Source organism: Ochlerotatus camptorhynchus, unplaced genomic scaffold, assembly GCF_037179485.1.
Source record: "Ochlerotatus camptorhynchus isolate MF236.1 unplaced genomic scaffold, CSIRO-AGI_Acam_v1.1 ptg000423l, whole genome shotgun sequence".
In the NCBI taxonomy this organism is placed as follows: Eukaryota; Metazoa; Arthropoda; class Insecta; order Diptera; family Culicidae; genus Ochlerotatus; species Ochlerotatus camptorhynchus.
The window spans coordinates 943,051-968,929 of NW_027040909.1; the positions used below are offsets into that span (position 1 = coordinate 943,051).

The window sequence follows — 25,879 nt, forward strand, 5'->3', positions numbered from 1 at the left end:
GACAGGCTACCGGTCCCTGATCTTCAAGAAGTTGAGGAGGAGATCGGTCGGCTGAAGAACAACAAAGCAAGTGGTGTAGATCAACTACCAAGTGAGCTATTAAAATACGGTGGTGAAGCACTGGCTAGAGCGCTGCACTGGGTAATTGCCAAGATTTGGGTGGAGGAGATATTGCGGGAGGAGTGGATGGAAGGTGGCGTGTACAAAAAGGGCGACAAGTTGGATTGCTGCAACTACCGTGTGATCACACTGCTGAGCGTCGCCTACAAGGTATCCTCCCACACATCATTTGTTCATCGATTTCAAATCCGAATACGACACAATCGATCGAGATCAGCTATGGCAGATTATGCACGAATACGGATTTCCGGATAAACTGACGCGATTGGTGAAGGCGATGATGTATCTAGTGATGTGCGTTGTTCGAGTATCGGGGACACTCTCGAGTCCCTTTGAATCTCGAAAAAGGTTACGACATTGTTAAGGACTTTCGTGTCTTCTTGGCTTCACCGATGACATTGACATCATGGAACGGAACTTTGAGACGATGGCGGAAACGTACATCAGACTGAAAGCTGACGCTAGGTGGATTCGACTTGGCATCAACGCATCGAAGACAAAATAAATTAGAGGAAGAGGTTCTAGGGAATACCTTAGCCTTCCACCCCGAGTTCAGATTGACGGTGACGAAATCGAGGTGTTCGATGAGTTCATGTATTTGGGATCACTGGTGACCACGGAAAATGATACCAGCAGATGAATTCAAAGACGCATTATGGCAGGGAATCGTGCCTACTTTGAACTCCGGAGCCGCCTCCGCACGAAGTTGATTAGCTACAAGACGCTGATTAGACCGGTGGTCCTCTACGGTCACGAGACCTGGACTATGCTTGATGTTTTCGAACGAAAGGTGTTGCGTACCATCTATGGTGGAGTGCAGATGGGTGACGGAACATGGAGGAGGCGAATGAACCACGAATTGCACCAGCTGCTGGGATAACCATCCATCGTCCACATTGCGAAAATTGGGCGACTAAGGTGGGCTGGGCACGCCGTTAGAATGCCGCACGACGAGCCAGTGAAAATGGTTCTCGGCTGGTGGTAGTAGAGTGGAGATGACTTCTTCGGACAGCAGAGGACAACAAGGCCTTAGTCTGATTGCAAATATATTATATTAACAATATGGTCCACTCTTTCGCTTAGCTGGCGAACCGAATTTTTAGCGATGAAAGCACCTCTGTGGCCAAAAAGGCTTCCAATGTATTTGTTCATCTTCACGAGGGGTAAACCAAATGAAAATTTGTTAAATATTTTAAATCAATGTATTACAGCATATTATTTTATTTGATGACAACAGTGACATGTCAGACAAATTTTAAAGTAATATACACAATGTAATTAATGAAAATAATTTGACTCTTACTTTTGTAATAAGTGCTATATTCGCACCCCTCGATTGTAATTAAATGATTGTTGCTGACCTTTTTCTACGCTAGATGGTGCGTGAAGAAATATTTTGCGAAAGGCATGAATGGATCATATTGTTAATATATGATATATTTGCCGATTGGTAAGGTAAGTAAGATTTTTTCACTAATAGCTTTATATAAAAGACACACATTTTAAGTTCGTTCTTGCAATGCCCAATAGCACCCAAGATATGATCCACGTACCCAGTACCGGGTTTTAGGGAGGGCATAGAGGGGGGGGGAGGCAATCAACCATAGAGACTGAGAAAATTTTTGTTGTATTTTTTAATTTATCATATATTTTGAACATAAAGTTTAGTTCTGAACATTTGATTTAATTTTATACGATGGCTTGCCAATGTGCATGCTGGTCACCAGTTAATGAGTTGAGGCAAAAGATCTTTCAGCAAATTCGCTTTAATTAATTGCAAATTAAGGTAATTGAAGACATTGACAACTGAAGTGGCTGACTTCTTTTCGCTTGCTGAACATCGCAAGTAAAGTTCTTAGCTTGATTTTGAAGCATTAAGCGTCTTCATTGAAGCTCAATATAGGCTTCAATCAAATACATCATATGAACAATATGATCTACTCTTTCGCTTAGCAGGCCAATTGAATGTTTAGTGATGACAGCGCCTTTGTTGCCAAAAAGACTACCAATGAATTTATTTATCTTCTGGAGGGGTGAACAAAATGAAAATGTGTATAACATTTTAAGTGTATGTATTTCAGCATATTATTTTATTTGATGATAACAGTGACATAGGGGAAATGGATGTAATGGGGCATTTACCAAATTTGGGCCCATGCATAAATTAAGCAATCGACTAAATTTTCAATAGCGACCAAAAATATCCATTAGTACCGTCCCAATGACGCATTCATCTAGATAAAATTGATAAATAGCAGATTTTTAGCGACAGGCCCAGTCTTAGATCCATAGGCCAAGATTAAAGCAATTTATCCTACCAGAAAAAAATTCATGTAATTCCCAAATGTAATTGAGGAAAATAATTTGACTTTTATTTTTGTAATAAGCGCTATATACGCACCCCTCGATTGTAAATTGGATGATTGTTGCTGACCATTTTTAACGCTAGATGGTGCGTGAAGCAAAATTTTGCAATCTCAACAACAAAATTTCACAATGTAAACACTTTGCTCATTGCATTTATACAGCATCAAGCTGTATTCAAATGCTGTACGATTTGAAGTAACCTTTAGTAAACCTCTATAAAAGCAAATCTGTCCAATTTTGTTTTCCTTTTTTTGTTTTCCGTTGATCTTGTTTTCCGTACTGAGTACCAATGCTACCGACACCAGGAAGGCAGCTTCCACACCTGAACCCTACCTATCCCATGAACTCATAGACCGGGGGACCGGGACCAAATGCTTTACTTCCTTTACTTTCGAAGGAATGCGTGATCAGAGATGTTATGCCTCAGAAAACTCCGGTGGCGCCGACTGGAATTGAACCCATGCCTTTTTGGGCGAGATGCAATCACGCTTACCACTACACCACCGGCACCGCTATCTGGTGAACTTAGTCAGCTACTTATGGCTGTTGGGACGATTGTGACAAGCTCTTATTGCATATCCATTTGCGCTTCTATACAGCTGTAATTCTGCTGTTTAGTTTGTGTGTGAACTTGAAAGGCGCTTATTATATTTTTTTTCATAATTATCCAATAATCAGTACACAGCTTTATCGTGAAACGGAGTTAAATTATTGTTTACTCTTTTTGTTAGAGGAATATAATCGTTTTTATTTTGCTGGTAATCAAATTAATCGAAATTAGCTTAAGCACACCCTAAAATTATTATCCTGCACCGGAACCTGAACTCGAACTCGAGACGCCCGCATTTGACAAACCTAGACACTACCAACTTGGCTACGCCAACATTTTGAACTGACGTAAAAAAATCTACCTAACCTTTGACACCAATATCTCTGAGATTTACACATGAATCACATTTCTCTACTAGGTAGTTCAGCTTTGTAAAGGAGCAAATACTGCTTCCAAAGTAGCGCTGACACAGTTTATTAGCTGACTACAGGTTGTTAAGTTGTCGAAAAAGCACTTTGGATGTATATGTTATTCAGCAAGAGTGGTTGGTTGTGTAGGAGCCATCAAATGAGTAATATATTCATATTTTTAGATTTGTTCTGCAGCTACAAGTTGAAAGTTGATTAATATTTGCATAGAAGTGACTTATGAGTTTATTTACTGCTGCCATTCAGTGTGACTGACAAGTTTTTTTTTTTTTTTTATTCAGGAGATAACTGACAAGTTGAATAATGGTTGTGAAAAAGGTGGGTGGGTAGTTTGTTAGCTTCTGCTTGTAGTGGTATCTGCAGCTTTTGTTTCAGCTACTTTACAGCACAACGCTGGATTATGGCTTATAAAGCTGAAAATGTTAGTTGGGGCGTATAGAAAAGGTATGAATGGAACATACTGTTAAAATAATATATTTGCTACGCTTCACGGGTGTTTCCAGTTCTTTTTGTTTATTTGTATTTCTACATAGCATTGAAACAAAAATGATGAACGCGTTTTTAAATTTAATACCGTAATTCAGCGGAAAATTGATCACATAAAACGTGAGTATGGAAATTACATTAAATAAAATTGACAAGCTTATGGTGTTTTAATCAATAGGCTATGATGATGCTATCATTTCGCATGATTACTTCTTATATTAAGTTTTATATATTGATTTTGGACGTTTTTGAAATCTCACATTGGAAATTGGCTTTCGCATGACTTTCTTAAAGTGATGTTTTTATTAAATTTGGGTTCCCGAAATTCTTTTATCAAATGTATGTTTAGCAGATATTTGTAATTTAAAAGAAAATCATTATTTACTTTGAATTGGAATCATTTTACCATATTAGAAAAAATAGATTGATTGACACTAAGTTCAATGAAAAATGTTACTTTCATGTTCAAAACAGCAATCGTTCCAACCCCATGATTCGTAGGTTTGAATGCTATTGAACGTCAAGTAAATAAAATTGAAAATGCAGAAAAATTCACTTTTTTTGCAAAGAGAAACTAGTCTCATAATGAAATACTACCATGATTTCTCTTTTTATCTATCACCAACCAACCAATTTCGCTCCGGTAATCAATTTGCACCCGGATCACAGTATACACATAGAAAATCTATAGTTACATTTGTTTTGTGGCGAAATGTAGATTCCATATCTTTATTTGATTACCTTCTGATTTAATTAAAACAAATTTCATGTTTTTCTTCATATCAAGATGGTAGGAGGAAACATACGGTCGCCCATTTCAAAGTGAAACTCCTAAGGATACCAGCCTCGGGACCTCCGGTTCCTAAACACGGCACTGGATGTACCCCCTAACTGCAAAAATCAATCACTCACTTTTGACTAATTAACCACTTCATTCGAGCAGATAAAAATGACGTTTACTACCACTCGAACTTTGAAATGAAACATTATTTTGAGATTTTTTCTTCAAGAACCTCTAGAAAAGTAGCCAACATTTGTGCGTTTCATAAAAAAATAGAAATTAGTTGGTCCAGTTTTGTGAAATCGCTGGTAGAAAGTCACGCCAAAACTGCTTGACAAAGTGGTCAATTACGGATCAAAGTCTACACTCTCCGCAACAACGGGATATTCCTTCACTCAATCAGCATAAATCTGCTGGTGCTGGCTCTAAAGGCATCAATCCTATTCAATTAGACAGCACAAATTTATTACAACCACGTTCATTCAAAGTGATTGTTGCTGGGAAATTCAATGTAAAAAACCTCTATGATAACAAAACTCAGCTCCATCATCAATGCAGATAAAGATGGTATGTGGGTGTGTGTGTGTGTGTGTGACGGAAATATACTTTAGAACCTCCATTACGACCACCATCGCCCGGCGACCGATTGACGTTTCGCGGCCAGCGAGTCAGAAGCGATAACAAGATTTGCGCACTTTTTCTCACCGTGATAAGCCGGGCACTTGTTGATGACGTTTGTGGGAGCTTCTTCTTTCTTCCAAGTACAATGAATAACGACACGAGGATACTTTTGATTTCAATAAAAACATATGCCCTGAACGATTAAGGTTGAATTTAAAAGTGATTTAGCGGTTGGAATTTCCACGTTTTATCGTCCGGTGATTCATGTTTGTTTACATGGATACAATCCGATTGGGTGTTTTCATTTTGAGTTGACGCTTGGGCAAAAACAGTGCTCAATTTGAATGATGCAGTGAACCCTTGGTGATAAGTAGATTTAAATTGCAGACATTCTGTTTCTATATCAGTCGAAAATCAGTCATCGTAATTCGACACGTTCAATGCCTGCAAGTGGAAATGTACCAATGATGAGGCATGGATTGCCCCGTATGAAATGAGTGGGACATTGAACATGCTGTTGCACAGGAGTAGTTACTCAAAATAGTCATGCAACAGTATATTTATTCTCTAATTCAGCGTACTAGGAATAGGAATGCAATAAGTGCACAGATTTTTCCCTATCAGCAATATCTTCCGATGTCCGAAGAAAATATGATATAAGTTAAAGGACGTCGACACACGGCCGATGAGACTAGCTCAGAGAGAGGAAGAGTGTCACTTTTACTCAGTTGTAAGATAAATTTCTTAAACCGTAGCACTATGGGGATTCAGGTGGCCAATAAGAAGAAGACCGACTTCTCTCGATTCGGATTCTGTAATCTGCTATCGAAAGAAGACTATTTGATGCATATTTTTTTTTTTCCTTTGGTTTGTTTTTTCCGTCGATCTTGTTTTCCGTGCTGAGACCAATGCTACCGACGTGCCAGGAAGGCAGCTCCCACACCTGGACCCTACCTATCGACCCATCAACTCATGAACCGGGGACCAACGGCTTTACTTCCCATCCGAATATTTGATGCATAAAATCCAACAAAAATAATTCTCAAAACTGACTCTATTACTGCGATACAGGTAATAGAGTTGGCCACCCGCCATTTTTTGTGAAAAGCGGTCATATATTTGAAACCTAATTTCTCTAAGCTGAAACAGCCTAGTGCTTAGGAATAAGATGTAGCTGAAAGCTTAAATCTTAAACTTCCAAATGGTATTTATTTTTTTATATACGATAAAAATAAGCATGCTATACAGACCAACGAAAAAAAAAAGTTTTTTTTCAGCTGAAATGTTCAATACAAAAAAAGTTTGTAATAGTTAACAGTCGGGACAGCATCCTCGATTATCTTTAGAATATCTAGAATGCCTTGCAAAAAAAATTAGCTGCGCATAGCTGCGCAAATGAACTTATAACTAGATTGAATATATTTGACTTAACAATTATAGTTAGTGATAAATCAAATATTCGGCAGCTTGAACTCGGGCAAACATAAGGTCTGTTCCCATACCTTTTTTCTGCTGTTGCTGTACGGTGCTGTAAAATAGCCTGGGAAAACCAAGATTAGTAAGTCCAAAATGTGCAAAATGCATGTTTTTAACTTTCTTCATTAGGTTTTACCAGATTCTTATTTTACTGCAACATACAGCGGAAGCGTTACATCATGTGCGGGAACAAACCTATTATTTACTGAAATTTACGTCAAAGTTGATAAACAATGATGCTGTACTACAGTTGAAAAGATCAGATAAAATAGAGCGCTTTCCCGGCGCAGGTTAGTAATATAGCTTCCTGTACCAAAAACAACATTATTCTTTCAACTCGGTTCTGCCGTCGATATCGAGATAGGTAGAATCTGTATTATTATGTTCAAAAAACAGAATTGGTATTATGATTCATACAGTGATATACTTTGATAGCGATAGTGATAGAAATTCACCGTACGTAACTACATGCAAATAAAGCATGAAGTGATTCATATGAAGCATGTTAGTGTTAGAAGTGATTATTCAAAGATAATATGGAGAACCGAAAAATTATTCGTATTTTGAGAGCCCCAGGGCAGCAAACTCAAAGAATTGAAAAGGCATTTGAGTACATCTGCGAAAACTTTCGAGTGCATAAAAACAAACAACTGCAGCTGAAGCAAAAATTTAAAAAATCTTGACTTAAAATTCCGACATTTATGGGAAAAGGCCAACAGAAACAATGAGCGTTTTGAGTTTGTTAATAAGGATTTTTTTGACGTGCAGTTTAACATGGAAATATTCGCAGAAATCGAACCAGAACCTTCAACTTCATCAGGACGTGTACGGCCATCAAAACAATTCGATGTATCAAGCGAGCGTAGTAGACGGCGGAAAATAAACGACGAATTGATCGATCCAAAAGTGGATTCGATAGAAAAAGCGCTTTTGGTAGCAAGAAGAACTGCGTACAATCTTCGTGAAACCAGTCTTGTTAAAGTGATTGGTCACATTTTGAAGAACAGTGACAATGCTGCCAAAATGTTTGTTACTTTAAAAGATTCTCGAGAAACGGTGTCAGCTGAAGAAGCATTTGAATATTTTCTAGATTGTGACATGACCAAATATGTGTACGAACAGACACATAAAAAAATCCCGCGAGGTTTCCTACCTATAAAGTGATACAAACTTTGAAAACGATCTGCTCTCCTCCGGTAGAGCGCATTGAAGAAACGTCAACAAAAATATAAGTGAGTAATAATTCATTGATATTGAATAAACCAATAATAAAGGTTTTGATTTTCCTTTTTATAGGCTAAATTACAATCGCTTATGCAGCATACAGCGGAAAGAATTTTGAAAGTGGTACACTCAGAAATTCAACGATACCTCAATGACAATGATCTTGAATACTTAGACTTAGTGCTTCTGAGTAGTTGGGTGGATGCGTTTTTTTTAATGTGTATTACACATATCATACTAAGTTTTTTTGTTTATTAATTTATTTGATAAGGCTCAACCGCATTAACTTTACAGAGCCGAGGATTCTTGGTCACTATACAATACATCTAAAACTATCGTCAAAAGGTACAACACAATAAACACTTTATCTTCCGCTATCCAAAAAGCCTCCTCCATCAGAACTGGAGCCGCTTCTAGTAGTTTCATTGTATGGCAAATTATTGTACGCCAACGAGGGTCAGAGCGCGTCCATTGCAGCTATGGACGCAAAACGTGGTCAGCACTCACACACTCATCACGAAACGGTTGATTTCCAAAGTCGACGACGCATCGACCCAAAGAACTGCTGATGACGAACAATGAGGAGGACCACACAATGGTTGCTGCCGAGAAAACAGACGATCGCGTAGCACACATCGAGAGTGGCCTGCTTTTGTCGACAGCCGAGTGAACACTGATCATACTAAGTGGACTTCAAAAAATGGCAAATAACAAAAGCTTTGAAAGAAGAGCACAAAAAAAGGAAAAACAACATTCAGAATAGACTATATTAGACCAGATTATATAGTTGGTATAAAATTCCAGCTACAGTGCATAAAGTACTCGCTCATACAGGATATATAGTGATCCATTCTCCAGCACCACTTGCAATACTAGCCGAAGAAGCAGCCGAATGCTAGCACAAACACTTGAAAAAAAGTCGAACCCATCATGCTAGGAAATGATCAAGAGTGGAAAATTTACATGATGTTTTCATAAGAGCCATGAATGCCTCTGATCCTTTCATAAGTTCGCTTTATTTTAGTAATTTTAGTAATCGAATGCAAATATAGAAAATGCGTGAATAAATATAACAGCTAAGGGTTGATGCATATATTATGTCACGCTCTAGGGGGGGGGGGGGGTCTAAGATTTTGTGACAAGCAATGCATTAGGTATAGAAAAATGTCACGATAGGGGGGGGGGGGGTAAATTTCTCCTCGATTTAGCGTGACATAATTAATGCATGGGCCCAAACAATAAATTAAAACTTAATTTTTTCGCACAGTTACCCAAACACTTTACTTAGAACGAAAAAGCTTTGCAAAAGAGATGAATACTTCCGTAAAATTTCAGAACACTATCGAAGATTCGATTGTGATTGATTAACATTAAAATAATGACTTTAATCAATTAAAAAATATTGGGGATCTTTTTCAAAGAAAGTCAAGATATTTACCGCAATTCAACGTATCGCATCGTCTCTCTTTCACTTACCAGACAATAAAAGTCACTCTGTGAGGTGACTCTCCATGCAAATCAAATGTAGAGTCTTCTCACAAGGCGTGACTTTCATTGCCTCGCAAATGACAGAAGGTCAACCCGATGTACAGAATAGGGGTGATTGCTTAAGGCCTTGATCTTGACTTGTGAAGTTCCATCATTGTTTTGCTCCAGAATAGTGAGGAGGCCACCGAATACCATTCTGTGATTTACATACAACCATAACTTCTTGAACTAATAAAGATTTTCGGGACATTGTTTACGACATAATTTAACCTTACTCAATGACCATAACTCCAGAATAGTTTGGAAGCAATTAATATTTGATCACTGATACTCTACGGGGCTGTCCAGAAACCACGTGGTCCATTTTTTATGATTTGAACCTCTCCCCACAACGTGGTCAAACGTCCATACAAATTTCTGAAAATTTGTATGGATCGTGGTCTTTCGTCTCCCCCCCTAAATTGACTACGTGGTTTCTGCATGGCCCCTAAGATGCATACTGCTTTAAACATCAATAGTGGGGACCTGATGGCATGTCAAATTCGTCGAAAATTTACGAGTACAAGAGGACATGTAGATCTCGACTTGAGGACATTTTGTAGACCTTAAGATATTACATGACATCAAAAACATCTTGAAGCTAACAATTCATATCCATACTATCATAAACCAAGACAAAAATGTATAAAAAGCACGATAATATTTTTGGCCACCTTCTTGTATGGAGATTCCCTACTGTGCGTAGGTCACGCAGCGCTGAGTAAGCTACGTTAGAAATTTCTCGTATAACTGAGGAAAAGTGATTTTCTCTCTCTCTCTTTCTGAGTTATTTTCATCGGCCGTGCAGGGTTAAACCTAAAGAAGGGCGAAATCTCGAATAAAGTCTGTATTCGAAAAAATGAGACACTTATTTTTTGTAGCTTTTTAGCGTGCTGGAGTTTTTCCTGAAACTAGCTACAAGTGCAGTGTTTATGCTGGCAGAGTTTCATCCCAATTCGGAATTCATCATTCAACCGTATGATCAAGACATTCAAGGAGCATCAGACGAGCAAGAGGAAGGATGGTAGCAGCAGAACACGCAAGACAGCAGATCCGGTGAAGGCTAGGAAAATATTGAACCTCTTCAAGCGTCGACCTTTCGCTTTGGGATGCGGCAAATATGGCGAATGTTTTAATATGATTTGTGCAAAAAACAATGAAACGTGCTAGACTACACATACACATTTTTCGGAAGGCACCGAACCCGAGCAAGAAAAAATAGCTTATTAATACCAAATTCAGGTATGAAAATTGCATGGCAACCTAAAAATGGTATTAGTGAAGCTGACATAATAGGTAAAATACAAAAAATCATGCCTCAAAAATGTTCTACGAATAATGAACTAATAAATAATTTAGTTATTACAAAAACAGACAGGTTACAGACGCTTTTTTAGATGCCAGAATACCATAGCTGGCTCGAGGTAGACAACCTAATGTTCCAGTTCGGGATATTTTGGGTACACGCGATCTGGAATTTATGAAACTCATCTATGTTTTCTTGAAGAATATTAACCTTGGATTGTAAGTTTGATTAACCTTGTGTTTAGTTTGTAATTTGTGTGTGTGTGTGTGTGTGTGTGTGTGTGTGTGTGTGTGTGTGGTTTTTTTAATGTTTGTTTTGTAATAGTAGAAGAATTACACTGCGGATATCAAGTTGAATAGGAATAAGTTCATGTTTTAGGAGTAATGAAATATTTGTATCGTAAATCATTTTTCCTACCTCCTTTTCCCTCTCCCCATCCATGAAACTGTAAATTTCCACTAACCTCGAGACGACCGCGAGTACTCGGTTAAATTCCTTTTACTTTAGATTTATAACGATGTATAACGCAAAAGATTGTTTAGCTCTGTAAAGTTTATTCGATTAAGCCTGTACAAATAAATAAATTTACAAAAAAAAAAGAAGAATACCATAGTTTGTAATTTTGAAGGTCTTCTAATATCAATTCAATAACTCTTTCAGGCGTTATTGTCTAAAAACTGAGAGATCACAATTTGATTATTTGGTATTGATTTGTAATTTTACAAAATATTTCAATAACTTAACAATATCAAAACAATGTTTTATACCACAAGCATACAGAAATCAGGTATTATACCACATTAAGATATTAATTTGTTATCGATTAGCTATCGGTTCCTGCTCGGGAGCAAGCAGAACGCGGTGCGTTGTTATGGACGACGAGACGTATATGAAGGCCAACACCAAATAGATGCCGGAACAGACGTTATACGTCGCCAACTCCAGGTTGGCCGTGCCTGAGACCGTCCGGAAGAAGAAGCTGTCAAAATTTGATCTGTGGATGTGCTAAAATGAGTCAGCCCTTCATCACATCTGACACCATTAACAAGCAAATTTACAAAGATGAGTGCCTCCTGAAGCGCCTCCTACCCTTCCTGAAGTCCCACGGAGGCCAGACGCTGTTTTGGTCGAATTTGGGATCTTTCCATTATGCCCGACCAGTCTTAGACTGGTAAAAAAAAAACAACAATGTTATTTTTGTACCTAAAGAGGTCAACCCTCCGAACACGCCGGAATTTCACCCAATCGAGAAATATTGGGCTATCATGAAGGCAAAACTTTGCAAATCCCCTAAGGTGCTGGAAAATGAGCTGGATTTGAAGAACGAGTGGTTGAAACTGTTGAAACAAGTTGGCTTCAACATTGCCCAACATCTAATGAGCAGAGGTTCAATAAAGTAATGATGTTGAAACATAACCGTCATATGCTATACTTTATTTTCTGAAAGATTTTTGGCATGGTGTTGGTGTTTCATTATTTTTCGAATACAGTTTTTAGTCTGGTCACAAACTTAGATTTGTTTACAGAATTTCGCTCATTTTGGCACTACCGAGCAGGTTGGCAATGGTCAGTTTCTGCTGATTTCTCAGTAAATATTAATGCCGAGCTACCAGTGAAAAAACAAATGAGATGCAGCAAACAAAACTACACACTTAGTTTTTATGCTGAGATGGGCACCACCGAGCAGTTAGGCATTTTGTTTTGCTGGATCTCAGTGGGAAACTTGCTGAGATTCAGCAAAAAATATGTTTGTTAGCTATGATCACGTCAAAATTCCCATTTGTTAGCTGAATCAAGGCAAGTTTTTCACTGAGATCCAGCAGTATAAAATGTCGAGCTGCTCGGTGGTGCCCATCTCGACAAAAAAGTTTAAATGTGTAAGTTTACATATTTCAAAGGCATTGAAATCTAGTTTAAAAATTATCCAGGCTCAATTGTACGATATTTCAAATATTGCAAAACTATCATAACTTCGTCATTTCTGAACAGATTTTTTTCTATTTATCTTAAAAAACTGCATGCTCAACTAGATGAGTTTTTTTTCTGATAGGATTTTGAATTGAAATAGGATATTTTTTTCACGTTGGCATTTTGATAGTTTAAGACACCAAGATGAACAAATTTGGCATATTTGACCCATTTGTGTTCAAATTAAATGGAATAAGAAGACAAGACACTGAGGCCCATCGTGGTTTGTACGCTCAATCCCAATTCCGCATACCCAACAAACAAGCCATGGAACTTTTCCACTACATTTTCAGCGGGTATTGCAGAGACGGAGATAAATAATTCCAGGATAACAATTACAAAACCCTCGCTTTCCATACACCGCAGTTCGCAGGAAAATCCCTGGCTCGGCTTTTTCTCTAATCTCCGATACACAAACAGACGATATCGTTCGGTTGGTCGGTCACTGTGGTGGTGGATGAATAACGATTATTGCGTACCACCGCCGCCACATGGGGTTACCTTTGCAAAGTTTCGCTCACCCGGATGGAGTTCCTCGTGAGCCAAGCCTTCCTCGGCACGAGTTGAACACATGTTCCCATTCACATCGCGGCATGATTTTCCTGCTTTCATTCCGCACCACTTTCCGGCTAATGAATTGCCTCGGAAAGCGGGATTGGAGTAAGAACCCAATAAGTTGCGAGTGATTTATGAGTCTTGATACCTGAATATGCCGGCCAGCAACACCACTGATATTGTGGATGGTGTTTTTTTTGTTGTTAATTAAAAACCTCTTTCGGGTTACGGCGGTCACGAGGGGAGGCATATGTCCAAGGTAATACACTCAAAAGTCAACAGTTCTGCCCCCTGCTTGTGTGAATGAGAATAAGCATATTTTCCCTCTTCGATATTCCCAAAGAAAACAGCTGAGGGTCGTCTATTGGACCGGAATTGATTCAATGCTAATTTATGGTTCCGCAGTGATTTATTAACCAACAACCCCATCAACCGAAGGATCGTTCCAGAACCGCCAATTACAAGTTGTCGACGGATTCTCGCGCTGTTTCTTCTACTCGACCGTCGTCGTCGTTGTTTTATCGCTGCAAGATATCAGCATCATTTTTCACTTAATTTTCCCGGTTTCTGTTTTTGCTTTGTACACTACTACCCCACTTTTTCCATTATAAACACTACATACAATCTAGCAGCAACCTTGACCGCTCCTGGGGCAGAATTAGCTACAAGGAATACGTTTTTCCTCGCTCCTTCGTTCACTATAAAACATTTAACTTGACCCAGATGAGGAAAACTCTCTTCCACACAAATCACTTCTTCAAGTCACGCAATATCAGTTTTTGCTGGAACTTTACACTTTGGAGCACTGCGCCATCTTTTCTAGCAGCCCACACCGATCCCACTTGTTGGCCTGATAGCTACTAAATAGACTGCCACCTGCCCGGTACCACAATCCACTTGACAAAAGTGTTATTTGTCAGTTGTATTTGGATTTTTTTTTCTTCTTCTGCACATTATCAGCTGTTACGTTACTTGACATTGATATCTCTCGCGTGGATGTGAATATGTATGGCAAAGAACCAACCGTTCAATCATTGTGAACTTACTACCTTCTGGGTATTGTCGATTAGAACGCACCGTTATGAGTGTATTTTAGTTTTTTTTTGCGCTGTAGGCGATACGGAGAACGGGAGCTAATACACTTAAGGAAAACAGTTTTGAATTTGATTTTGTTCAATGTAGGAGGCAGACAGGGCCACTCAAATTATTCACCTTTCATCACAGTTAAGTACCGAGCAATGTACAACTCACGGCCACAATGTGACGTAGAATTACGAAATGCTTGATATTTTTCCATTAGTTGAGTTTGCTTAAATAATCCCAGCTTTCTTTGCTTTAAAACTTAAATGGCTGGCCCAGAATTCAAATGTCACAAATCCGAACACTTTTAAAAGTTAATTCAAAAGGACCTACAGGACACGTACATTTTATTTATGATATTCCTATAGTACCTTGTATCCATGCTCGTATAACAAAATTGTTGTGAAGTGGATGTAACATTTAATTAAACATTGAAAAGTTCGGATTAAATGACCATTAGGCATTCAATGAACTATGGCACTGATATTTTTAATTTCTTTAAATTTTAACATTTATTTTTTAAAGACCATGTACACGTTGTATGTAGTTGCTGCTTTATTCAGAACCAGTGAAATTGCATAGAGAACCACATAGATTGAACTAAGGATAAGATTAACATTTTCAATGTACAAGTTCACTGATTAATTATATTTATAGATTAAAGGGTGATACGGTCAAAATTTGGTCAAGGGAAAACGCGTGTAAATCGGTGAAATCGTTTATTTAAAAAATCAAATTAAATTTCTTTTTCAAGTTCAATTAGTATAAAATTCAGGAAAAATATTCAGTTAGGCTTCCGCTTTTCCAAATCCGAATTGCCGGGCCTTACGCTTGACCCCTGCCATCAGATTTTGTACAGCCACCTTGTCCACCTTCTTCGCCGCAGAAAGCCAGTTTACCTTGAACTGCTGCTCGCCCTTAGCAGTTTTTTTGGTCTTCTTTAGGTTCCGCTTGACAATAGCCCAGTATTTCTCAATTGGGCGGAGCTCTGGCGTGTTGGGAGGGTTCTTGTTCTTGGGAACCACCTGCACGTTGTTGGCGGCGTACCACTCCATGGCCTTTTTACCGTAATGGCAAGATGCCAAATCCGGCCAAAACAGTACGGAACAACCGTGTTTCTTCAGGAAAGGCAGCAGACGTTTATTCAAACACTCTTTCACGTAAATTTCTTGGTTGACAGTCCCGGAAGCTATGAAAATGCTGCTTTTCAAGCCACAGGTACAGATGGCTTGCCAAACCAGATATTTCTTTGCGAACTTTGACAGTTTCATGTGCTTGAAAACATCTGCTACCTTTCCCCTTCCTTTTGCCGTATAAAACTCCTGTCCCGGAAGCTGCTTGTAGTCGGCTTTGACGTAGGTTTCGTCGTCCATTACCACGCAGTCAAACTTCGTCAGCATCGTCGTGTACAGCCTCCGGGATCGCGCTTTGGCCGTCGTATTTTGTTTATCATCGCGATTTGGAGTCACTACCTTCTTGTAAGTCGATAGTCCGGCTCGTTTTTTGGCTCGATGCACGGTTGTAGACGATACACCCAGCTTATTTGCGGCATCTCGGAGAGAGAGGTTAGGGTTTCGCTTGAAACTACCGGCAACTCTCTTTGTCGTCTCAGCGGCTTCCGGTTTTCGATTTCCCCCCGATCCAGACTTCCTGGCTGTCGACAAACGTTCCCCAAACACTTTAATTACATTTGTAACGGTTGATTTGGCAACTTTTAGCGATTTTGCCAACTTTGCGTGCGAGTAGCTCGGATTTTCGCGATGCGCGAGCAAAATTTTGATACGCTGCTCTTCTTGCTTGGACGGCATTTTGACAACTGAAGAGTGAATTCCAAAATCAAAATAGGAGCAACATTCTACACACACACACCTTCAAAATGAGGGGTGTTCAGGTTTTTTAAATGCAAAATTGAAAGAAATACGTCAAGTTGATATTGACCAAATTTTGACCGTATAACCCTTTAGTACTGACGCCGGTGTCAGGCCCTGCGAGCCAGCCGTAAAAAAAGCATTGCAACGGAAAATCAGCAACAGAGGAATACGAACCAAGACCAACGGCAACGACCCCAGCGACGAAATAGGACTTGGGATTGGAAACTCGGCACGTGGAACTGTCGATCTCTCAATTTCATCGGGAGCACCCGAATACTCGCCAATCTACTGAAGGACCGCGGATTCGGCATCGTAGCGCTGCAGGAGGTGTGTTGGACAGGATCCATGGTGCGAACGTTCAGAGGTAATCATACCATCTACCAGAGTTGCGGCAACACACGCGAGCTGGGCACAGCTTTCATCGTGATGGGCGAAATGCAGAAGCGCGTGATCGGTTGGTGGCCGATCGACGAAAGAATGTGCAGGTTGAGGATCAAGGGCCGATTCTTCAACTTTAGCATAATCAACGTGCACAGCCCTCACTCCGGAAGCACTGATGATGACAAGGACGCATTTTACGCGCAGCTCGACCGCGAGTACGATCGCTGCCCAAGCCACGACGTCAAGATCATCATAGGAGACCTAAACGCTCAGGTAGGCCAGGAGGAGGAATTCAGACCGACGATTGGAAAGTTCAGCGCCCACCAGCTGACGAACGGGAACGGCCTACGACTCATCGATTTCGCCGCCTCCAAGAACATGGCCATACGTAGCACCTTCTTCCAACACCACCTCCCCTATCGTTACACCTGGAGATCACCACAGCAGACGGAATCACAAATCGACCACGTTCTGATTGATGGACGGCACTTCTCCGACATTATCGACGTCAGGACCTATCGTGGCTCTAACATCGATTCTGACCACTACCTGGTGATGGTCAAACTGCGCTCAAAACTTTCCGTCATCAACAATGTACGGTACCGACGCCTGCCACAGTACAACCTAGAGCGACTGAAGCAACCGGATGTCGCCTTAGCATACGCGCAGAATCAGCGTTGGCAGCGTTGGCAGCGTTGCCAGAGGAGGGCGAGCTCGATGTGCCTCCTCTAGAGGACTGCTGGAGTACAGTAAAAGCAGCCATCACCGACGCAGCCGAGAGCACCATCGGGTACGTGAAAAGAAGTCGACGGAATGAATGGTTCGACGAGGAGTGCAGAGCGATTTTGGAGGAGAAGAACGCAGCGCGGGTGGTAATGCTGCAGCATGGAACCCGGTAGAACGTGGAACGGTATAAACAGAACCGGAAACAGCAGACTCGCATCTTTCGGGAGAAAAAACGCCGCCTGGAAGAAGCAGAGTGCGAGGAAATGGAACTACTGTGCCGTTCCCAAGAAACACGGAAGTTCTACCAGAAGCTCAACGCATCCCGCAACGGCTTCGTGCCGCGAGCCGAAATGTGCAAGGATAAGGACGGGAGCCTCTTGACGGACGGACGTGAGGTGATTGAAAGGTGGAAGCAGCACTTCGATGCGCACCTGAATGGCGAGGAGAACGTAGGCACGGGAGACCAGCGCAATGGATGAAACGACTACGTCAGTGCAGCAGAGGACAGAACTGATCCAACTCCCTCGCTGAGGGAAGTTAAGGACTCCATTCAGCAGCTCAAAAACAACAAAGCAGCTGGTAAGGATGGTATCGCAGCCGAACTCATCAAGATGGGCCCAGAAAAGTTGGCCACCTGCCTGCACCGGATGATAGTCAGGATCTGGGAAACAGAACAGCTACCGGAGGAGTGGAAGGAGGGGGTAATCTGCCCCATTCACAAGAAAGGCGACGATTGGAATGTGAGAACTTCAGAGCGATCACCATTTTGAATGCCGCCTACAAAGTGCTATCCCAGATCATCTTCCGTCGTCTATCACCTAAAATGACCGAGTTCGTGGGAAGTTATCAAGCCGGCTTCATTGACGACCGATCGACAACAGACCAGATCTTCACCGTACCAGGTCCCAACGCATCATTTGTTCATCGACTTTAAGGCGGCATACGACAGTATCGACCGCACAGAGCTATGGAAAATCATGGACGAGAACGGCTTTCCTGGGAAGCTGATTAGACTGATCAAAGCAACGATGGACGGTGTGCAAAACTGCGTAAGGGTTTCGGGTGAACTATCCAGTTCATTCGAATCTCGCCGGGGACTGCGACAAGGTGACGAACTCTCATGCCTACTCTTCAACATTGCTCTAGAAGGTGTAATGCGACGAGCCGGGCTCAACAGCCGGGGTACGATTTTCACGAAATCCGGTCAATTTGTATGCTTTGCGGACGACATGGACATTATCGCAAGAACATTTGGAACGGTGGCAGAACTATACACCCGCCTGAAACACGAAGCAGCAAAGGTCGGACTGGTGGTGAGTGCGTCAAAAACAAAGTACATGCTAGTAGGCGGAACCGAACATGACAGGATTCGTCTAGGAAGTAATGTCACGATAGACGGGGATACTTTCGAGGTAGTGGAGGCATTCGTTTACCTTGGATCCTTAATGACGGCTGACAACAATGTGAGTCGTGAAATACGAAGGCGCATCATCAGTGGAAGTCGTGCCTACTACGGGCTCCAGAAGAAACTACGGTCAAAAAAGATTCACCCCCGCACCAAATGTACCATGTACAGAACGCTAATAAGACCGGTGGTCCTCTATGGACACGAGACATGGACTATGCTCGAGGAGGACCTGCAAGCACTCGGAGTTTTCGAGCGACGTGTGCTAAGGACGATCTTCGGCGGTGTGCAGGAGAACGGTGAGTGGCGGCGAAAAATGAACCACGAGCTCGCTGCACTCTATGGCGAACCCTGCATCCAGAAGGTGGCCAAAGCCGGAAGAATGCGGTGGGCAGGGCATGTTGCAAGAATGCCGGACAACAACCCTGCAAAGTTGGTGTTCGCTACTGATCCGGTTGGCACAAGAAGGCGTGGAGCGCAGAGAGCGCGATGGGCGGACCAGGTAGAGCGTGATCTAGCGAGCATTGGGCATGACCGAGGATGGAGAGCGGCAGCCGCAAACCGAGTATTGTGGCGTACTATTGTTGATTATGTCTTATCTTAAATGTGATGTTGTACAAATAAATGTATGTATGTACTGACGCCGGTCATGTCCTTACGGTATTTCGGGAGGGGAAGGATGATTACTTTGGCAATCGTTATTAAGAAGTGTCCATCGATGAATACGCGTTTGTTGATATTTATCAACGCTTTAGTTTCCAACCCAAATTGTTAAAATTGGAAACGATCCTCAAAAGCAAAAAATCAAATTCATTTTGCCGTAGAACCCCGTTAGTAGCTAAATCACAATTAAACGGCGCTCACATAGAATTTGTTTAACTGGTGCGTAACGCCATTGGGCACCTCTAACCAAGCTAAGCAAATTCTAAACGAGTGCCGTTTAATTGCGATTTTAGCTATTCAACAAACGGAGCTCTACGGTATTTTGAATATTATCGATTGCAGAGCCTAAAACCTCGATATTATCATCAATTTTGCAAAAAACAATAATCTTCCAACGATCTGAGTTTTTTTTTTTTTTTTTAATACTTTATTATAGAGATTTTTAGCCATAGGCTAGTTCATCTCTTCAACGATCTGAGTGAAAAAAGCAACATAACGTTCCACAACGTGGTTGGCATGGATAGGGTCTCCCTGGATTTTTTACTTGAATTTGACAGATTGGAAATTTTCAAATAAACCTGCTATTGTACCAGATTTACTTCTAACAGACCAGAAATCAATTTTGACAAACACCTTCTCGAAAATCGCATGACCAACAACAGAGGGATTTTCGAACAATATAATTTATTTTCGAAGCGTCAAATATAAGTAAAAAATCACAAAATGCAACACCCCACCAAGATGATTATGAATATTGATATGACAACAGAACAGGCGATAATGAATACGCAGCTTTGAATGAACAAAAACAATTGTTGACATCGAAACTCAGCGGTTGCCTTGATCAAGAGTATGTTATTATGTCAAAATTCATATTCATGCAGGTAGTTGGTTTATCTTTCAAGGTTGCCTTCGTTTTCAGCTTATTCGAGTGTAGAAGAGATGATTTTTATCAGCACTGGTTATTAATAGAGACTGAGTTTACCACGGGAAGGATAGCTGTGTTTGGGGGTTGAGTTATTTTTAGATAAGGATTCACTGTGGTAAGTAATTGCGATAGTAAAAGCAGCAGACTGTTTTTATTTAAATCATGTGGGGATAGAATAAGGCATAGTGAAGAATTGCAAGAAAGGGGACGAGCCTGGGATTGAACTTCCGACCTTCTGCTCAGTAAGCAGAAACGATAACGACTTAGCTACCGAGCCTCGTTTTTACGGCACTAAGTTAAAAAAATGTATTTTATTGCTCAAACGAAAAATTAGATTCCAACTTTACAACTGAATCTGAAAACTTTGAATGTTGAAAATTATTCAAAAAAATGAATCTAAAACAGAAAACTCAAATGCAAATTTCAAAACGCATACATTATACTGATGCAAAATTAGAAATTTTCGCTTCATGGTGCTCAAACTATTCTAAATTGGGTCCTGATTAGCCTCCCTAAATTTGAACTAATTTAATAAGAAACTGACTTGGCACAAACCGTATGAAGTTTATATGAAAATTACTATGGGAAAACCATATTTTTTGTACATATCTATTTTAAAATTCACCATTTCCCTCTGCTTATAAAAAGAGGAGCTGTAGGAACTTTTTTCAGCTACAATTTTGTTCAAGATCACATTTTGATCAAATGTAAGGAACAACAATTATTTAGACAGTTATTAATTATTCAAGTCACCTTGTCTTGTGATTATGCTCAATCAACTGTTCAGCAGGCAACAATGGTGTTTCAGACTCGTGAAATAGAGCACAAACATCATGGCTACTATGTCACACTGTACAATACAGTATTGCCCACAAAACAGCTGCTTGATCATGCCATAAGATTATCAATCTTTAAATAAATTAATAAATATTGAATTTAACGTTTGGCTGAAAAACGATCTGCTCCAAAGTTGTAGCTGAGAAATTTCCCGTAATAATAGCTATAGAACTTCTTAACTGTGCAGGTTTAAAAAATACTCATGTGATTATGTAAGCAAGTACCCTGGTTTGGTTGAGTCTTCGTGTACCCGGTGTTCTAAATCAAAACCCACCGCCGGTTTTCAAGTTGATGTACAGAACCACAGCTTGAAAACCGTATTGAACCATAACCACCATATTTGAAAGGTATTTGAAAGGAAATCACAGTTTTTCTGCTACCGGAAGCCATCATCTCTGATTTCAATATGACGTCAGACATTGATTTCCGGTCTCAAGACGTCACTCTGATTCCAAAAATACCCATATTGAAAGGTATTTGATAGCATTTCCAAGGTTTTCAGCAACCGGAAGCTACCATCTTGGATTTTAAGATGGCATCGGACATAAGGCTTGCACCCAAAAAAAAAAATTCACCATTTTTATCCGTGTGTAACTTTTTCTTCTGTGGTAAAAATTGATGAAAATCATAACAATCGGTTCAGTGGTTATTGAGATGTCATCGAAACAAGAAGAAAATCGCCGGAGAATTTTGCGCGCCGTCATGGAAAATCCGACTGCGACCATGAGATGGATCGGAAGACAACTGGGAATCACCCATACAACTGTGTCTCGGGTGGTAAAATCGTTTAAGGAGTCCCAGACGACCGAGCGGTGGGCTGGAAGTGGAAGAAAATCGAAGACAGCTGACCCTGTGAAGGCCCGGAAGGTGTTGGATTATTTCAAGCGTAATCCGAACCTTTCGATTCGCGACGCGGCTCTGAAGGCAAAGTGTTCCGCCTGGTTCGTTCAGCAAACCATGAAACGAGCTGGGCTTCGTGTATTCAAGGTCCGGAAGGCACCGAACCGGCGTGATCAACAAAACACGGCGGCCAAATGCCGCGCTAGGAAGCTGTATCGAGAGTGGTTAACGAAACCGATGTGTGTGGTTATGGATGACGAAACCTATATCAAGGCAGACGCAGATACCGGGGCTGGAGTTCTACGTTGCCAAATCACGGTTTGATGTTCCGGAAGACATAAGGAAAGTGGACAAATTCGCCAAAAAATACTTGCTCTGGTAACCTAAGTAAACCGTACATCACAATGGGTACCATCAACAGCGAAATTTACCGCACCGAGTACCTCCAGAAGCGTCTGTTGCCCTTCCTGCGGTCCCACGGAGGTGAGACATTATTTAGGCCGGACCTGGCATCATGCCATTACGCGCGATCGACGTTGGATTGGTACAGAGACAATAACGTTGTTTTTGTACCAAAAACCTCCAACCCCCCAAATTCACCAGAGATTCGTCCGGTGGAAAGATTTTGAGCCATAATGAAGACCAAAGCTCGAAAATCGTCCAAGGTGCTTAAGAACGAGCTGAAGTTGAAGAAAGAATGGATGAAAGTGACCAAAAAGGTCGGCTCCACCATTGTACAAAATGTAATTAGGGGTCTTAAGGGAAAGGTGCGGGCTTTCAGCGATGGAAAGGAAATTGAATAAAGTAATTATGCCGAAACATAATCCATACACCCAACCGGTGGATGTAAGATTAGCTTACAATTATGTGGGATTCATCATCAGAGGATGTATGTGGAGACCGCATGAACCGAGGATGCGATATACCTAGCTGCGGTCCAATGCAAGAAAATTGGAGACCGAAAAATGTAGAGTATATTAGTGAGGTAAATTAATTATGTCGAAAAAAAATAGGAAAAAGGTTGCCGACTGGACTCGAACAACGAACGTTGCGATTATCAGACCTGTGCTTTCTCCACTTCTCTCTCTATGCTTCTTAATAAGGAGAGCCTAAAAGCAAACAAGAAGCGCTCATTTCTTCTCACAGTCGACTTCGTATGCTTTTTCTGCTGGAGAGATTTGAGGCAAGTGTGTGCGTCGTTCTACCATGTTATACATAAAAATCAAGGCAAATGCTTGCTTGTGTAGGTGAAAGCACAGACAGACCACGAAATAAAAAAGGCAAAAAATCATTACATCACCTGCAAGCCTTGCCTGCGATGTTCATGAACAGAGGATGATAGGAAATGGAACTAACATTCCTTGTAATAAATTTTTGGTTTGCGTGTATGTATTAGTTCATTCCCTGAAAGTTTCAAGAAAATCCGACTTAAAATAAATTTTTGGCGAACACTTTAGTCTGGTGCATTTTTTTCGAGTACAGGCCTTAGATTTCCGGTTTCTAGACGGGACTCCAATTCCGAAAATACCCCCCCATATTGAAGAGTATTCGACTTAATTCCTTTTTTTTCTGAAAACCGAAAGCCACGATCTTTGATTTCACTATGGCGTCAGACATCGATTTCCGGTCTCAAAAAGATACTCCGATTTTGAAGGGTATTTGACAGTATTCTACTGAAGAGCTTTGAGTGTGTTGGTTTATTTCCTTTGAATTCCGTTATAATTGCTTATCTTTTGACAGATACGCGTATTTCGTCTACTACTTGCAGACTTCATCAGTGCCAATCTGTCATCTATCAATAGATAAGCAATTATAACGGAATTTAAAGGAAATAAACGAACACACTCAAAGCTTTTCATAAATGGATTCCGTTAAGAGGTTCGACAAATTTAAAAAGATTGAGTATTCTACTGTTTTTCTGTAACCAGAGGCCATGCTTGGCATGCACATTTGTACACACTAACTGCTCATTTGTTAATAACTGTCACTCAGTTTTTGAAATTTGTTTTTCTTTAAAGTATTTGATAGATTAGGAACATAGTTTACTATAAATATGCAAAGAGTAAGTAAATCTTATCATTTGAATCAAAATGAATGAATTTTTACACTTAAAGTCCGAGATGTGCATTGCTAATTTCATTTTTGCAACGCAAAAACAAATAAAGTTTGTTACTAGAATTAAAGTCTACTGTTTTTTTACGTATATATATAACAAGCTTAACTCTTTTCTATCTACTGCGTCAAAAAGAACTATGTTTCGTCAACGGTTTGCAAAGTTATTAGGAAATGAGCAGTTCGTGACTAAAACTTTTTATGCCAAGCATGCCAGAGGCCACCGTGTTGGATTTTTTTTTAATCACTTTAACACTCTTGGGTTATTTGTGACTTGTCCGGGGGTGAGATTTGAGCTCGTGACTTTGACGTGAGAGGTAGGGATGTTAACCACTACGCCGGAGTCGCCCTCCCGTGTTGGATTTAAATATGGCATCGGACATTGATTTCCGGTCTCTAAACGGCACCCCGATTCCGAAAATACCAATTTCTCTCAGCACATTGTGCCTAAATTAGATTCGGCACAGCTTGGGCACATCCATCGGCACACCTTCGCCACAATATAGTAGGTATTAGGTTGTTGTAAATAAAATGGGAGCCCTGCTGGATAACTGTCATTGAAGTTGTTCACAACATTACGTGCTGTTTGACTGTATATTCAGGAACATCCTCTAATTGAATATACCAGAGAAACTCAGACCAGCAGTTTACTTATAGATCTAAATACGAAATGTAGGTTCTAGAGTGGGCTCAAGAGAAAGAGGCAGTTATTCAGACCACATTAGCACCTTTAATTCAAATAATGATGCAACTCACACAACACAAACTACAGAAGTCTATGTATCAATATCCTCAATAGTCGGTCTCCAACAATGTTCTCCACCAGTTCCATCTCTTTCCGTGTGAAGGGCCTTAAAAAGTTTGTTTACAAAAGCTTTTGTGCCGGTATCAACTGTTACGGAACCGGAAATCCATGGCTGACGCCTTTTTGAAATCCAAGATACATACGGCATACGGTTACAGAAAAAACTGGGAATACTGTCAAATACCCCACAATATGGATATTAAATAAAATAATAATAATAATTCAGAAATTTTCTGGAACCGGGGTGACATTGTTTTAAGCTATTCAGATTTTAACATGGTATTAGACATCGATTTTCGATTCCTACATCCTGATTTTAAAAATATCAATGCTGTGAAGTATTTCACAGTATTTTACAGTTTCCCAGAATCTCAAGAAAATAACTTGTTGTTTGGAATTTGCTTCGGACAAAAGTACCTCTTTATTTGGGATTTACTTCCTAAGACAAGGGGTGGTAAACTGAATACTACATAAAAGAGGGCTTTCAGAGTACTGTTCCGTTTTGATTATGGAAAATTGCGTGAACCTTAGAATAGATTCTGGCATATCAGTCCAAAGATTTCCAGGGAAGTTTGAAACTCTTCTGTACAATTTTAGATCTTCAGAGGACTTCAGAGGTGTTTAGGTAGTAGGCTTTTGATGTATGACTGTAGTTAATTTCACACACATTTAAAATTACCCTGTACATCGGTATCTGCTGGAGATTTATATTCTCGTTTAAATTAGTAGTGTCGTTTGCCTGTTCCTTTCCAATGCAGTAAAAAAATCGTTAATCGGTTGAATTTTATTAATTAGGGTATACGTCCCTAACCTCGGTCTAAT

General features: G+C 40.3%; 1 protein-coding gene across 4 annotated transcripts in view; it reads right to left on the reverse strand.

Moving 5' to 3' along the window:
• The window catches only part of Pde8 (phosphodiesterase 8), a 379,861-nt gene that overhangs the window by 51,433 nt on the left and 302,549 nt on the right, over nucleotides 1-25,879 (reverse strand). Inside the window, exon 1 of one of the 4 annotated variants that reach the window (XM_065233899.1) lies at nucleotides 14,032-14,344. The exons of the other annotated variants lie outside the window; for them this stretch is intronic. The gene's annotated coding sequence lies outside the window, so the exon portion shown is untranslated. Of the gene's footprint in view, nucleotides 1-14,031; nucleotides 14,345-25,879 lie in introns of those variants that run through there. 4 annotated transcript variants of the gene reach the window in all.